The 17,500-nt window shown below is 39.2% G+C and overlaps 1 protein-coding gene across 3 annotated transcripts in view; it reads right to left on the minus strand.

The window, feature by feature from the left end:
• The window catches only part of LOC106883221 (G protein-coupled receptor 161B), a 129,002-nt gene that overhangs the window by 56,324 nt on the left and 55,178 nt on the right, over positions 1-17,500 (minus strand). The window contains exon 1 of one of the 3 annotated variants that reach the window (XM_089341027.1): positions 2,665-2,930. The exons of the other annotated variants lie outside the window; for them this stretch is intronic. The gene's annotated coding sequence lies outside the window, so the exon portion shown is untranslated. Of the gene's footprint in view, positions 1-2,664; positions 2,931-17,500 lie in introns of those variants that run through there. 3 annotated transcript variants of the gene reach the window in all.

Here is a 17,500-nt window from a genome sequence, read left to right on the forward strand (position 1 = left end):
CAGACAGACAGACAGACAAACAGACAGACACAGAGACAGATAGATAGATAGATAGATAGATAGATAGATAGATAGATATGCAGAGAGAGGCACAGAAAGACAGAAGGGCAGATAGATAGATTGATATATATGTATACATACACAGAAAGAGAAACAGACAGACCGACAGACAGACAGACAGACAGACGGACGGACAGACAGACGGACGGACGGACGAACAGACAGACACGACAGATAGACAGACAATTAGACAAATAGATATATAGACAGTATTCAAACCCACACACACAACAAAGTCAGAGAAATAGGAAGAAAGAGGAGGAAATAGGAAAACAGTGATAGTTTTTTTTTCCCAAGGGTCTGTCTTGGCCATCCCCGTCAGACCAAACTGAACAAACCACCAAAATACCGTCTATCCAGTTCCATACCCGGCTTCTTTCCCCTATATATTGCTACATAATACATACATACATACATATATACATTTTATATATTTTGTTGTTCGAATAAAGATCGTTTTCTATGTTTTCGTTTCTCATTGTGTTTAACGTTTTTCTGTGATGTCCTGTACCCATATATGCATGCATGTATACATATAGATGTAGGTATGTACATATATGTATGGATATATGCATATATTAATATTAAGACACTTGAAATAAAGTGTCTTACTCAAGGACACAACGCGTCGCCGGGAATTGAACTCACGACTTTATGATCATGAGCCGAATGCCCTAACCACTAAGCCACGCGCCTTCTCGTATGTACGTCGTGGCACTCCGTCGGTTACAACGACAAGGGTTCCAGTTGATCCGATCAACGGAACAACTTGCTAGTGAAATTATCGTGCCAGTGGCTGAGCACTCCACAGACACGTGTACTCTTAGCGTATTCCGCGGGGAAATTCAGCGTGACACAGAGTGCGACGAGGCTGGCACTTTGAAATACAAGTACAACAGAAACAGGAAGAAAGAATGAGAGAAAGTTGTGGTGAAACAGTACAGCAGGGTTCGCCACCACCCACTGCCGGAGACTCGTGGAGCTTTAGGTGTTTTCGCTCAATAAAAACACTCACAACGCCCGGTCTGGGAATCGAAAGCGCTATCCTACGACCGCGAGTCCGCTGCCCTAACCACTGGGCCATTGCGCCTCTACCGTATGCATGTATATACCAGAGAAAGCACATAAATGTGAAACAAGGTGAGAAAAAATAGTACTCGAATACCAGACGTTGGGTAATATGCTTTATTATTAAATCTTCAAAAACATCATTAAAGTATCACAAAAAAAGCTGCTACTCAAAGTGTCCCCGTTTCCGTTCGTCGTGGTTAAGAATGGGACAAGAATTAAGGTTATACTTATAAACATATTACATTCTATACAAACCTTGATTTTTGTTCCAGCCTTAATCACAAACTGTCCGACGAACCGGAGCGCGACACACTGAGCAGCAGTTTTTTTGTGATGTTTTTGCGATGTTTTTGAACCTTTAATAATAAAGTGTGTGTGTATATGCGTGTGTGTGTGTGTGTGTGTGTGTGTGTGTGTGTGTGTGTGTGTGTACGTGCGTGTACTGAAAAAATAAACGTACATAAGGGTATATTTTGGTATGCATACTTTTATAAGTGTGTATATTGGTACATTATATATATATATATATATATATATATTCAAATATATATGCATATATATGCTCATATATAATATATAAATATATATATATATATATATATATATATATATATATATATATATATATATATATATATATATATATATATATATATATTTATATACATTTGCATATATGGGTACAGGACGTCACCAACAGTAAACAACATGAAATACGAAAACAAATGAGTTCACTACGCAAACAACGAGAGAAACAAATGGAAAACAGGACAAGTAACATAAAGAACGACCCTTCATCAGTTGTCAGCTGTCTACTCCTCATTTCGAGCATTATATATATATATATATATATATATATATATATATATATATATATATATATATATATATATATATATATATATACATACATATGCAAGGGTGTTGACAAGGAAAGCGATAATGGCACGGTACTATTCTTACATATCGATGCACATACACATACACCGGCACACACGTATATACGCACACATACGCACGTGTGTATATATACATATTCAGGGGTAGGCCAAAAACACGCAGCAAAACCTTTGACATTTTATTTATATTGTGTTATTATTACAATTATTCATTTTGTTCATCACATAGCGATACGTGTGTATTCATTGTTCTTTTGTTAATTTTATTGAATTTTGCAATAACTGAAGCATGTCTTTGACAATTCCGAAATGTATTGAACTCATTTGTGCGTGATTTTTTTTTTTTTTGCCCACCCTGTATATTGTGTGTGTGTGTGTGTGTGTGTGTGTGTGTGTGTGTGTGTGTGTGTGTGTGTGTGTGTGTGTGTGTGTGTGTGGGCATGACCGCAACGCTTAATAGTGAAATGGATAGATAGATAGATAGATAGATAGATAGATAGATAGATAGATAGATAGATAGATAGGCAAAGAGAGAGAGACAGACAGACAGATAGACAGACTGACTGAGACTCAGTGACAGAGAAAAGCGAAGAAGAGACAAGTGTAGAGGTTGTAAACAACGTAAGATCCTTACCTGCCGGTCGTAAATCCTGTTTACACTGAAGGCGATGTGTGTACGCCGTGTAAATAATAAAAGTAGAGTAGCGTGTGAGAGAAAGAAAGAGAGAGGGAGAGAGAGAGAGAGAGAGAGAGAGAACAACAAACAACTAACCACACACATACACACGTATACAATGATAAACACACACACACATACGCACGCACACACGCTGTAGATTGGTGGCGGTAGGTCACGTGTCATAAGTTCTCACACTTACTCCCCTTATTCACTTTCTCTCCCACTTCCTCCTCCCTTTCCTCACTCCCTCACGTAGCCTATCTGTCTGTCTGCCTGACTGGCTGTCAATCTCGTCTGCTCAGTGTGTAGCAGAATGTAGTAGCTACTTCAAATTTCTTGTGTTCTATCCGTCTTTGTAGAACTTTCAATAGCGGATGCCTGTGATGTCCTTTTATTTGTCTGTCTGTTTGTGCTTTTATTTCCTTGTGTGTGTGATTCCGGGGGTTATTTTTTCTCCGTGAGAGAATTGCCTTCAGCGAATCGCTCGTAGACTTCGGCTGATATTGACCTTAAGTTTATCAGGACTCGCTTAAGTAGGAGTGGAATATCGCTGACGGAAACTGTTCAAAAATCTCCCGCTGCGAATGTACGTATAAATGTGCACACACACACACACACACATACAGACACAAAGATACGCACACGCATATATACATGTGTGTGTGTGTCTGTGTGTGTAGAGAGAGAGAGAGAGAGAGAGAGAGAGAGAGAGAGAGAGAGAGCTTATATGCCCCTTTATTAGACTATTTCCTTAGTCATTACACGCTGATCGCCATAAGCTTTAAGCTTATATAAAAATACCATTATTATTATTTACACTTTATATATATATGTATATATATGTTGTACTTGGGGACGGTCATATTGCCAGTTTAGCCAATAAAAACACACGCACTGTATATTTGGTGTCAATTTGCTTCAGCTTTATATTACATTATATTACATTAATCCTAGGTCATGGGGGTCAAGAGGGAATATATATATACATATATATATCTTTTTACTCTTTTTTACTTGTTTCAGTCATTTGACTGCGGCCATGCTGGAGCACTGCCTTTTAGTCGAGGAAATCGTCCCCGGGACTTATTCTTTGTAAGCCTAGTACTTATTCTATCGGACTCTATAGCCGAACCGCTAAGTTACGGGGACATAAACACACCAGCATCGGTTGTCAAGCAATGCTAGGGGGACAAACAGACACACACACAGACATATATATATATATACATATATACGACGGGCTTCTTTCAGTTTCCGTCTACCAAATCCACTCACAAGGCTTTAGTCGGCCCGAGGCTATAGTAGAAGACACTTGCCCAAGATGCCACGCAGTGGGACTGAACCCGGAACCATGTGGTTGGTAAGCAAGCTACTTACCACACAGCCACCTATAGATAGATAGATAGATAGATAGATAGAATTATATCCTGTTTATATGTGGATGCCTGCGTGCATGTATGTATATTCATGGTTACGCTTGATTCTGTGTGTGAGAGAGAGAGAGAGAGAAAGAGAACGCTGTTTGTTGATATGTTTAACAAGAAGATTGCTGGTTAAAACTCGATCGATGTTGTGTCAAATCGGTAACGCAGCCAATCAGTAAAAAATAGTGATCGATAAAATAAGTACCTGACGGAATTAATTACTGGGGTCGATATGATTTGCTTTAAACGCCATTAAACACTCACCGACACACACACACACACACACACACACACATACACACGTGCACAAACGGCAGATTCATCGGTAAGAAAATTGGTTGTATACACGTGTGTGTGTGTGTGTGTGTGTGTGTGTACGATACATATCTATGTGTGTGAGTGTGCGAAGTGGAGGCGTATAGCTAAGCGACTTCATGGTCATTTTGATTTCTGGGCCGGCCGATGTGTTTATTTTTCGTTGCTCCTGTTCATTCAGCTTGCAGGAACGAATAGTCCTGCTACGGACCGGCACAAGAATCCGGACTATACATACAGGGTGATTGAAAAGTAACTCCCTGTTTTAAAATACTAATAAATTATCTATTAACTGTAATTTTTTTTCTACTCTAGGCACAAGGGCCGAAATTTTGGGGGAGGGGACCAGTCGATTAAATCAACCCCAGTACGTAACTGGTACTTAATTTATCGACCCCGAAAGGATAAAAGGCAAAGTCGACCTCGGCGGAATTTGAACTCGGAACATAAAGACAGTCGAAATACCGTTAAGCATTTCGCCCGGCGTGCTAACCTTTCTGCCAGCTCACCACCTTAATTAATTGTAATTTTTACAACAAAAATGAGTATGAGAGGAAAGCTTTAAGTATCAGGTTTTATCTAAAATTCGATATGGGCTCCAGATGTCGCCACCAGCTTCTTGGGTCGCCCAGGAATTGCGTCAAGTGATTTCACCAGAAACTCTTGTGGGATGGAAGAAGTCATAACTTCTTGTATTCGCCCTTTAAGCTCTTCCAAAGATTTTGGTTTGGTACAGAAGACTTGTTCCTTGAACCATCCCACAGGGTGTCATGTCGGGACCACTACGACCCATCAATCTCCTGGAGAAGTGAGCAGTCAGTCATTCGCGAACGACAAGAGCAAATGCGATTACAGGTCAAATTCTCATAAAAAAACAAATTCCTCAAAAAACAAAGAATTTGAGAAAAAAATCACAATTAAGAAATTAATTTATAAGCATTTTAAAATAGGGAGTTACTTTTCAATCCCCCTGTATATTTCATCTCTTACTTGTTTCACTCATTTGACTGCGGCCATGCTGGGACACCACCTTGAAGGGTTTCAATCAAACAAATTGACCCCTAAGACTTATCATTTTTTGAAACCTAGTACTTATTCTATCGGGTACTTTTGCCGAACTGCTAGGTGCTGGAGCACCGCCTTTAGTCGAGAAAATCGACCCCAGGACTTATTCTTTGTAAGCATAGTACTTATTGTATCGGTCTCTTTTGCCGAAACGCTAAGTTACGGGGACGTAAACACACCAGCATCGGCTGTCAGGCGATGTTGGGGGGACAAACACAGACACACAAGCATACACACACACGCATATATACATATATATATATATATATATATATATATATATATATACGACGGCCTTCTCTCAGTTTCCGTCTACCAGATCCACTCACAAGGCTTTGGTTGGCTCGAGGCAATAACAGAAGACACTTGCCAAATGTGTCACGCAGTGGGACTGAATCCGGAACCATGTAGTTGGTAAACAAGCTACTTACCACACAGCCACTCCTGCGCCTATATATGTAAGAAACTGGGATGAGAAAGGAATAAGCAGTTATGTTATGCAATTCATTAACTAACAGCTGTTTCTGCTACACGATGGAATGCACTCAAGCACTCAACTATGAGTGCATTGTATTGTATAGTAGAAACAGCTGTAAGGTCAGGAAGTTCGTAGCATAACTGTTTATTCCTTTCTCCTCTTAATTTCTACCTAGCTAAAAAGGCCATAGGCCAACGGGTTTTAGGGTCTGAAACTGAGGGTAACCCCCATAGACCGGCCATATCTATCTTTATCTATCTACATGTGTGTGTGTGTGCGTGTGTGTGTGTGTGTGTGTGTGTGTGTGTGTGTGTTTGTGTGTGTGTGTGAGTTTGGGTGTGTGTGTGTGTGTGCGTGCGTGCGCGTGCATACATTAAAATACCAGGCATGCAGACATGACAGAGATATGAAACTGATAAATAAATAAATGAATAAATAAATAAATATAGTTCTACATTTCGCATTCTTTATAGTTATCTTAAAGGGAGTTATTAATAATTAATAAGATTATTATTATTATTATTATTATTATTATTATTATTATTATTATTATTATTATTATTTTTATTATTATTATTAATATTATCATTATTATTATTATTTGTAAACAATATCTGTCTAAAGAATAACAGAAAGAAAACTAATCCGAAACGTTATAACAAGTTCAATTAACGGCAATTAATATGCATCGTAATTCAAGATTTTTAAGAAATTTTGCTGGCTTCAATTATCTCGTGATTTGTACAATTTCTTCTCTATCTTTCTTTCATTTTACAGACGTTAATTGTGCTATACCCTCGGATGACCGCTAGTTTATGAGACTAATCCGCTTCTAATTAAATGAAGAATATAAATATTCCATTACGCGATCGAATATAATTGCAACTGTGTGGTTAAGAAGATTGTTTCCCCACCACATGGTTCCGAATTCACTCGCACTGCGTGGAAACTTTGGCAAACGCCTTCTACTATTTATCCTCGGGTTCGCTAAAGCCTTCAATGGATATGGTAGACGGAAACTGAAAGAAGCCCGTTGATATATATATATACATATATATATATAGTTTTAGAGGAAAGAACCAAGTTTCAAAAACTCATAGATGAAAATCCACTATCACATATAGAAAATTAATAATTAAAAGCACAATAAATGAGTATAATATAAAACAAAGTAAATATCATAAGATAAAGATAGTAATATATATATATATATATATATATATATATATATGTATATATATATATATATATATATATATGTATATATATGTATATATATGTATATATATATATGTATATATATATATATATATATATATATATATATATATATATATATATATATATATATATATATTAGGCGTAGGAGTGGCTGTGTGGTTAGTAGCTTGCTTACCAACCACATGGTTCCAGGTTCAGTCCCTCTGCGTGGCACCTTGGGCAAGTGTCTTCTACTATAGCCTCGGGCCGACCAAAGCCTTGTGAGTGGATTTGGTAGACGGAAACTGAAAGAAGCTCGTCGTATATATGTATATGTATATATGTGTGTGTGTGTTTTTTTGTATGTCTGTGTTTGTCCCCCTCCTCTAACTCTACACACACACATATGACGGGCTTCTTCCATTTGTCCGTTTCACACAGTAGAACTGAACCTAGAACCATGTGGTTGGGAAGCAAGCTTTGTAACCACACAGGCCTACCTGTGTATACATGACCGACTGGTTTGATTTCTACACAGTTTCCGTCAACCAAATTCATCCACAGGGCATTAGTCGTATCGACCCGATAGCTCACATTGGCTACGCGAGCCAATGATGCATACAGCCTCGCTTATCACTCATTCGTTCACCACTGGTCTAGCGATAACACGGCACGCTCAATTGTGAACCATGTCGCGCTTATCACGGATTGACCCGAGATAACATAGGTCGGCAAGTAGTCAAAGATTCTGCTTGTGTTACAAAAACCCGAGCGATCGTCTACAATGCTCAGCCATCCAGAACGGACTGATTACTCACTCGTGATTACATCACCGTGCCGCCAGGTTGCGTATTTTTTTGTACGGGTTTACAGACTTGTACCTATTGACATGGAACCATTGAACACATAGAAAACAAAAAAAAAGAAAGAAGAAAATAATACGAAGGTGCCTTGCCCTAACAAAAGACACAAACGAGTGTTAATATTTATCCCCCACTTAAGACTGCGAGCTAGCAAAATCGTTAGCATGCCGAGCGAAATGCTTAGCCGCATCTTCACGTTCTGAGTTCAAATTCCGTCGAGGCAAACTTTGCCTTTTGCCTTTCCGGGGTCCTTAAAATAAGCACCAGCTGAACACTGGGGTTGATTTCATCGGCTTATGACCCTATCCTTAAACTGCTGGTCTTGTGACAAAATTTGAAACCATTATTATTATTATTATTATTATTATTATTATTATTATTATTATTATTATTATTATTATTACTGTTGTTGTTGTTGTTGCTGTTGGGTGAGAGAGCGGTACATGCCAACAAAGTCACACTGGAGTAAAATATACGAAGCCCAGTATACCCATCATGACTACCCGTCTGATAAGGGTACATCAGTCACATGCATCACAACCATATGTGCACAACATGGTGATCTCAATCATGATGATACCGGGATCGAATATCTGCCCTTCATTTGGTTCCTGAACATCCAGCATTGGGATCTGGTTTAAAAGCATTTTGGTCGCTATTTCTGGCAGGCAAAGCTTGGCTGATTCACACCATCTTGGTTGGCGTTTGTCAGATGACGTCAGAGATCAAGGGTGAGATAAATGACATTCGCTTCGTTAATTTTACGTCGAGATAAGAACTTTTGGGGCAAAATGGCCAACAATTGGAATTCAACTTGGAACTGGTAACGATAGAATGATTGCATTACAGAATTAATTCTCACCGATCCTTAACCCCCGATCAAACACCACCAGGGCATATAGCCATTATAGATGTATTGTAGTCATGCTATTTAGCTCTCTTTAGTTTGGGACCGTAGGCCCAGTTTGCCCTCTGCAGGAACTAGTTTAAAAGTCCGCTAGTACTAAATAAAAGCAGGTGTATTCATGCAATCTATGTACGTCTGAATGCGTTTGCGTTAGTCTATGTGTAAGTGATAAAGTGTACTGTGACGTATACCTGTCGTTATGTATGTGTGCGTATATGTCCGTATGTGTCTATATATGTATATGCATCATAAACCAATGAGTCTGTATATTTACATACGTCATAAACCAGTGCGTCTGTAAATGTATGTGTGTATATGCAAGTGAGTCTGTGTCTGCGTAAGTCTTTGTATGTATATGTTTTTTTAAGGCTGTATGTGTATATGTTTCAGTGAATCTTTATATGCGTTGTATGGGATATCCACATGGATATGTGAACGTATCTGCATGTGTGTATACCTGTGTATGTATGTATGTATGTATGTATGTATGTATGTTGCGTTTGTGAATTAACATCATGTGTTTGCGTGCTCATCCTTGTGCAGATGTGTATAGTTGAATGCATGTAGATGTGTGGATGTGAACACGTGAATATATGTATGGGTACATGTGTGTGTGTATGTGTGTTTGTGTGTGTGTGTGTGTGTGTGTGTGTGTGTGTGTGCGTGCGGGCGCGGGCGCGCGTAGGCTGGGTAGAAATTATACGCGACGTAAATTTCAAAGTTCAACAACGCTGAAAGATTTCATTAATAAAATATATAATTATTTAGAGTATGACGTCCATCTACGCATAAACAGGTGCAAAGATACACACACATACATGCATATATATATATATATATATATATATATATATATATATATACAAACACACACACATGTATATGTATGCATGTGTGTGTGCATATATATACATACATATATAAACATACAAATGCGTACATATATATATATGGACACATGCAAATACGTTCGCATATCCATATAAATATCCCATACAACGCACCATAAAGATTCACTCACACATATACACAAGCAACCTTTAAGAAAGCAGCGAGCTAACAGAACTGTTAGCAGGCCGGGCGAAATGCTTAGCGGTATTTCGTCTGTCTTTTACGTTCTGAGTTCAAATTCTGCCAAGGTCGACTTTGCCTTTCATCCTTTCGGGGGTCGATAAATTAAGTACTAGTTGCGTACTGGGATCGATCTTATCGACTGGCCTCACCTCCCCAAATAGAAACTATTATTATTATTTGTATTATTATTATTATTATTATTATTATTATTATTATTATTATTATTATTATTATTATTATTATAAAGTCTGATAGCTGGCAGAATCGTTAGCGCGCTGGCCGACATGCTTAGCAGTATTTCGTCTGACGCTACGTTCTGAGTTCAAATTCTGCCGAGGTTGGCTTTGCCTTTCATCCTTTCAGGGTCGATAAAATAAGTATCAGTTGAACACTGGGGTCAATGTAGCCGACACATCCTCTCCCCACAAACTGGCTGCCCTTGTGGCAAAATTTAAAAGCATTGTTATTGTTATCATTATAAATACTGGGGGTCGATTCGCTGGACTAAATTTTTCAAGGCGGTACCCCAGCATGGCCGCAGTCCAATGACTGGAATAAATTATAAATAAAAGATTAAAAGTATATTATAACATATATATATATATATATATATATATATATATATATTACAACGATAGTAAAAGAGTAAGACAGTGGTGTGACAATAATTAGCAGTGACGACAAAGTTTCCCCGAGATGACGACAGCGATTGCGCGGATGACGTTGGTCTGAAGTAGTGTGTTTTCGTGTGTGTGTGTGTGTGTGTGTGTGTGTGTGTGTGTACGTGTGTGTACGTGTGTTTGTGTGTCTGTTAGAGTATATTTGTGAGCGTTAGTATGACTGCGTGTGTGTCTGTATGTGTATGCGTGTGTGTGTACGTGTGTGTACGTGTGTGTGTGTCTGTTAGAGTGTATTTGTGAGCGTTAGTATGACTGCGTGTGTGTCTGTATGTGTATGCGTGTGCGTGTGTGTGTGTGTGTGCGTCTGTCTGTCTTTGCGTGTGTGTGCGTGTGTATACGTGTGTGTGTATGTGTGTGTGTGTGTATGCGCGTGTGCGTGTGTGTGTTTGCATGTGTGTGTATGTGTGTGCTTGCGCGTGTGTATGCGTGTGTGTGTGTTCGTGTGTGTGTGTGTTTGCATGTGCGTTTGCATGTGTGTGTATGTGTGTGTGTGTGTGTGTGTGTTTGCATGTGTACGTGTGTCTATGTGTGTGTGTGTGTGTGTGTGTGTGTGTGCGCGCGCACGCTTGGATGTACTACTCGCTAGTAGCGAATTAGCGGAGTCGTTAATGCGTTGGACAGAGACAACTCGCGGTGCTTCCTAACATTCCACGGCCTGAGGTTTCTGAGTTCAATGTCTGCCAAAGTCTGCTCTACCTTTTATCTTAGCAGGATCGATGAAAGAAAGCCTGATAAGTGTATCTCAAGAGAGCTTGATCAGCAGAAGGTCTTCAGAGAAGAAACCCTACCCAGGTAAGTGATTCGGCCCTTAATTTTTTACAAACTGATCGGGCTGGGCCGGGCCGAATCCAGCACATGACTCCTGGTTAACCATTTAACTACTTTGTTAACTATTTAAACATTTCAGAATCGATTAAAAAAAAAAAAAACATTTCAGAAGCGATAAAAAAAAAAACATTTCAGAATCGATGAAAAAAACATTGCAGAATCGATAAAAAAAAAGAACTCGGAATCGATATAAGAAAGAAAAAAAAAACAATAAACCAGGGTGAACGATTATGGGACACCTTACTCTACTTGTTCCAGTATTGAAACTGAGTCTATGGGAACGCGTAGCCAGCTTCTTATCACACAACCGCGCCTGAATACGTTTGTATTTGATACAAGGGTATATACATATGGATGTATGTGTGTGTGTGTATTATTTTCATTATTTTATTGGTGACAAACAAGTTATGCATGTATGTATGTATGTATATATGTATATATATAAATATATGTGGCTGTGCGGCAAGAAGCTTGCTTCCTAACCACATGGTTCCGGGTTCAGTTCCACTGCGTGGCACCTTGAGCAAGTGTCTTCTACTATAGCCTCGGGCCGACGAAAGCCTTGTGAGTGGATTTGGTAGACGGAAACCCAAAGAAGTCCGTCGTATATATGTATATATATATATGTCTGTGTGTGTGTCTGTTTGTCCCCCTAGCATTGCTTGACAACCGATGCTGGTGTGTTTATGTCCCCGTAAATTAGGGTTCGGCAAAAGAACCCCGATAGAATAAGCCCTGAGGTCAATTTGCTCGACTAAAGGCGGTGCTCCAGCATTGCTGCAGTCAAGTGACTGAAACAAGTAAAATACACACACACACACATACACACACATATGTATATATATATATATATATATATATATATATATATATATACAAATACATACATACGGTATTTTAATATACATATACCTGCATACATACATAAATATATATATATATGTATGTATGTATGTATTTACATATATATATATGTATGTATGCGTATATGTGCGTATGTATGTGTGTGTTTGTGTGTGCATGTGCTTGTGTACGTATGTGTGTGTGTGTGTGGTGAGGGTAAGAGCAATAACTAGGCTGGATACACACCAAAGGAGTAGTAGGGAAAGGGGGGGAGCAACAAGAGGGGAAGGGGGGGAGAGCGGTGATTTGGTGTAGATTAATTGCCAAGATAAGCGTGGAGTGCACGGAAGGGAGGGAAAAGAGAGAGGAGGAGGAGGAAAAGGAGGTGTGGTGGGGGTAGAGGGGTGTAGATTCGGTGACGGGGGAAGGAGGAGGGGTAATTGCTTGGAGAACCGAAAGCGCGGACGGGGCAGGGGAGGAGGGAAAGGTTAAAATTTAGGCAACTCAAGAGTAGGGTATAGGGCGGTGGTGCTGCTGGTGGTGGTGGTGGTGGTGGTATTGGAAATGGTAATGGTTGTGGTTGTACAGATAGTGGTGGTAGTAGAGATTCGGTTGTGGTGGTGGTGGTTAGTGATAACGACGAAGGCGGTGGCGACGCCTACTGGGCAGTGACGACATTGGCGTCGGCTGTTAGAGTTTGTGACGTATGTTGGAGTTGCTAAATAGAACCAGATGATAGATTTATTGCTAAAACGACAGCCGTACATGCGCACGCATTTGCATGCACAGAGAGAGAGACTCGCAGACATATAGATCCAGGTTTTGCGGTACACACATCTGTGTGTGTGTGCGTGTGTGTGTGTGTGTGTGTGTGTGTGTCGGTGTATACATGTGTGTATGTGTGTGTGTGTGTCTGTGTATGGATGTATGTGTGTCTGTGCGTATCTGTCTGTATGTATGTTTGTGTACGTATGTATGTATGTGTGTGTGTGTGTGTGTGTGTGTCGGTGTATGCATGTGTGTATGTGTGTGTGTGTGTCTGTCTCTGATTGTGCGTGCGTGTGTGTGTGTGTGTGTCTGTGTATGGATGTATGTGTGTCTGTGCGTATCTGTCTGTATGTATGTTTGTGTACGTATGTATGTATGTGTGTGTGTGTGTGTGTGTATGTGTGTGCACGTGTGTGTATGTTTGCGTGTATGTATATGTGTCAGTGTGTGCGCGTGTGTGTGTGTGTCTATATGTATGTGCCTGTCTCTGTGTGTGCCCAAGTGTGTGTGTGTATGTATACGTGCGTGTGTTTGTATCTGTCTGTCTAGTATGTATGTTTCTGTGTGTGTGGGTGTCTGTGTGTGCGCGCGTGTGAGTGAGTGTGTATTGTGTGTGTACGTATCTGTGTCTGTCTGTGTGGTGTGTATGCGTATGCGTGTTTGTGCGTGCGCGCGTGCGTGTGCTTGTATGTATTGTACACGTAATGAACGGAAACGTAGTCAGTTACACAGTTCACGGAACTATGACGGAGTTTAAATATTTATCAAAGAGCTGAGGTTACTCGACTCTTTGGTTTCAACGGATTCAACAATTTGGAGTCGCCAGAAAGAGTAATCCGATAGACACAAGGATGGCGGAGTGGCTAAGGCGCTCGCTTTTCAAACACGTGATTTTTGGTTCATTTCTGGCGCGCAGTAACTTGGACAAGTGCCTTTACGATAACGGGTACCTTTACTAACAAGGTACCTCAACTTAAGTACCTAATTCAACTGAATCTTAATTGTGTGTGTACGTCTGTGTGTGTGTGTGTGTGTGTGTGTGTGTGTGTGTGTGTGTGTGTGTGTGTGTGTGTGTATGTGTGTGTGTGTGTGTGTGTGTGTGTGTAAATGTATAAAAACAAAAAGATAAAGAGAGCAATGGTAAGGTTGGAGAAGTATTTTATAGATAGAGTCTTACAGCTGTTGCTGGGAAGATCCAGTACTTCCCTTCATCGGAGACAGAAAAAATAAAGTAATCTATTATTATATCCATAGGCGGATATTTTTAGTATGAAGTGGTAAAGAGTGTGATGCGCTGAAAAAAGAGAGAACAGTACTTGACGCTAATACACGACTTATAATCCCCAATCCTGTTCATACAACGACTGGGGCAAACTAATCGGTATACAGCGCTTACTCGGTATTACCTGTATCCTCTTGGGTTTGGTTAAATCCAATACCCTCCTCAACCTTATATATATATATATATATATATATATATATATATATATATATATATATATATATATATATATATATATGCTGAGACCCCCTTCGGTCATGATTGACTATGGGATTGAACCTAGAAAGTTACCCTCTGAGGCACAAGTCCGGGCAAGGTTGTCTATGGAAGACAAGCAAGGAACGACAAAGTGGCCGACATTTCTACAGCTGAGTGAACTGGTGCGACGTGAAATGAAGTGCTTTGCTCAAGAACACAACACACAGCCCTGTCCGGGAATCGAACTCACTACTTCATGATTGCGAGCCCGATGTTGTAACCACTGAGCCAAGCGCCTTTTACTGTAAACCTCTTCAATCAACGAGCAGTTTGCACACGGAGCTTCACTTCAATCGCAGACATATTTCTGTTTGAAAATAGTTTGTAACATTGCTTGTCCGAACCCGGAATTGTTCGTCATACGAAATAACAGGACGGCATCTACAAATTTAAGTGATGGCCTTCTTCAAAAACAGAAGTGGCAATCACACCACACATACACACACACTCACACACACATACACACACACATACACAAACAGACAAACAAACATATATCATATATACATTTTTGATATATTTGGTTGGTGCATAATTATTGTGGCTTTTTTTTCAAATTTTATTCAACAAAAACAATAACAACATGTAACAAAAACATCTTTAAATGATTATTCCGGAGCATATTCGCCATCTACTTCAATTACTGCTTCCCATTTGCTTGACAGACGGTAAGACCGTCATTTAAAGATGTTTTTGCTGAATAAAATTTGTTGGGAAAAAAAAAAAAGCCGCAATAATTATGCACCAACCCAGTACTTCAAAAAATATGCATCATACATATTGATAACTGTAAGCATACGATTAAAGCTGTACCAGTTCATGCGCACACACAATAGAGCGGTTATTCTCGTCATGAAATCACGCTGGATTCTGTCAAGTTCCCGCCTGTTGTTGACACCTCTCGGTCTGTGAACGCGAGTGGACAGATTTGAATTTCTTTTATGTACTTTCCGGCTGATGAAGGTTCGTTATGAATACAACCAATTGCTAGAATGTCTTTTTATGAATGCAACTAGTTTCAAGCCACACAATAGTATCCCAGTTCGTATATGCACACACACACACACACACACACACACACATACACACACACACACACACAGACGTACACACACAAACGCACACGCATATATTTCTTTTATTTTTCGTTTATTTCTTTTATATGTTTCAACTCAAAGGCTGTGGCCACGCTAGAGCACAGCCAGTGTTATCGCCTTCTCAATGGCTATTGTTATTCGATTGGCTTTTGGTGATTGTATGTATATATAATACATTTTTGCAGTTATATATTTATATACATATACATTCATACATATATACATATACATTCATACATATATACATATATGCGGACATACTTTTGTTCATATATTTACATAGATATATACAAACATATAATATACATGCGTGTATGTGTGTGTGTATGTATGTATATTTGTATATATGTATGTATAAGTACATACATAATACATACATATACATACATATATGTTTGTATATGAATGTATGTATGTATGGATATATGTTTGTATATGTACGAATATATGTATGTATGTATATGTAGGTACATGTACGTTATATTTATATATATATATATATATATATATACGTAAAATATATAGGGTAGCAAATATTTTTTAGAAATTTCACTACCAGTGGCCTAGCATGTATAAAACGTCGATAGACAACATATTCTCAATATAAAATAGTGTACGTAGTTTCTATTGTAGATCAGGGGATCTACGGGATCTTACAAACCGTTTCTTATAAATAAAAAAATTTTTCCTATGTATGGAGACTTTTGAATCACCCTGTATATATATATATATATATATATATATATATACACACATATATGACGCATTCGGTCGAACAAGGTACTATTCAACACTTTACAAATTTGTCAATTTCTCACAAAAGCCTTTTAAATATTTCCAAAGAATACAACGCCGTATTCTTTGTGATTTAGTGGATTACAAGACGTGCATTCAAGAGGATTTCAGTCTTTTCAGGAGAAGCTTTTATAATTGTCCTAGATTATTGTAATCGTAGTATATTATTACTATATATCTAATAATTTGGCCAGCCAACTTTTGTAATTCTAGACAGAAGGCGACGCCTGTAACTGCACCTTGAATATACCCTGTTAAACACTGCTTTTCCCCAGCTGACTAGTTTGCAGGATGCAGTTGGGACGTGAAAACAATTTGGAAGGTCGGTATACAATTAAGTTTTGTGTTAAACAAGGCAAAACCTGTACAGAAACGTATGAAATGCATCTGACTGCTCATGGAGTAACAGTTTTGCTGGCACAAGAAGTTCAAGGACAGCAGAAAGGAGGTGGCGAGCTGGCAGAAACGTTAGCACGCCGGGCGAAATGCTTTGCGGTATTTCGTCTGCCGTTACGTTCTGAGTTCAAATTCCGTCGAGGTCGACTTTGCCTTTCGTCCTTCCGGGGTCGATAAATTAAGTGCCAGTTACGCACTGGGTCGATGTAATCGACTTAATCCGTACGTCTGTCCTTGTTTGTCCCCTCTATGTTTAAACCCTTGTGAGGCAATAAAGAAATAAGAAAGGAGGTGAGATACGACGAGGGGCGTGAGAGATTGTTGTGTGGAAGTAGAACACCCCTATTGGTTGGGCTCCTAATGGACTGTGCCACAATATAAATGGACATGCGAAGAGAGCCTTCAGGAGAGTAACGCCGAGAGTTGCGTATTGTTGAGGGTTATTGCCAGTATCTTGAGTAGAACGATTTGCGAGGACATTATTATTATTATTATCCCGTTATATCGTACGTCGAACG

The sequence above is a fragment of the Octopus bimaculoides genome, chromosome 24 (assembly GCF_046866305.1).
Source record: "Octopus bimaculoides isolate indiv1 chromosome 24, ASM4686630v1, whole genome shotgun sequence".
NCBI lineage: Eukaryota > Metazoa > Mollusca > Cephalopoda > Octopoda > Octopodidae > Octopus > Octopus bimaculoides.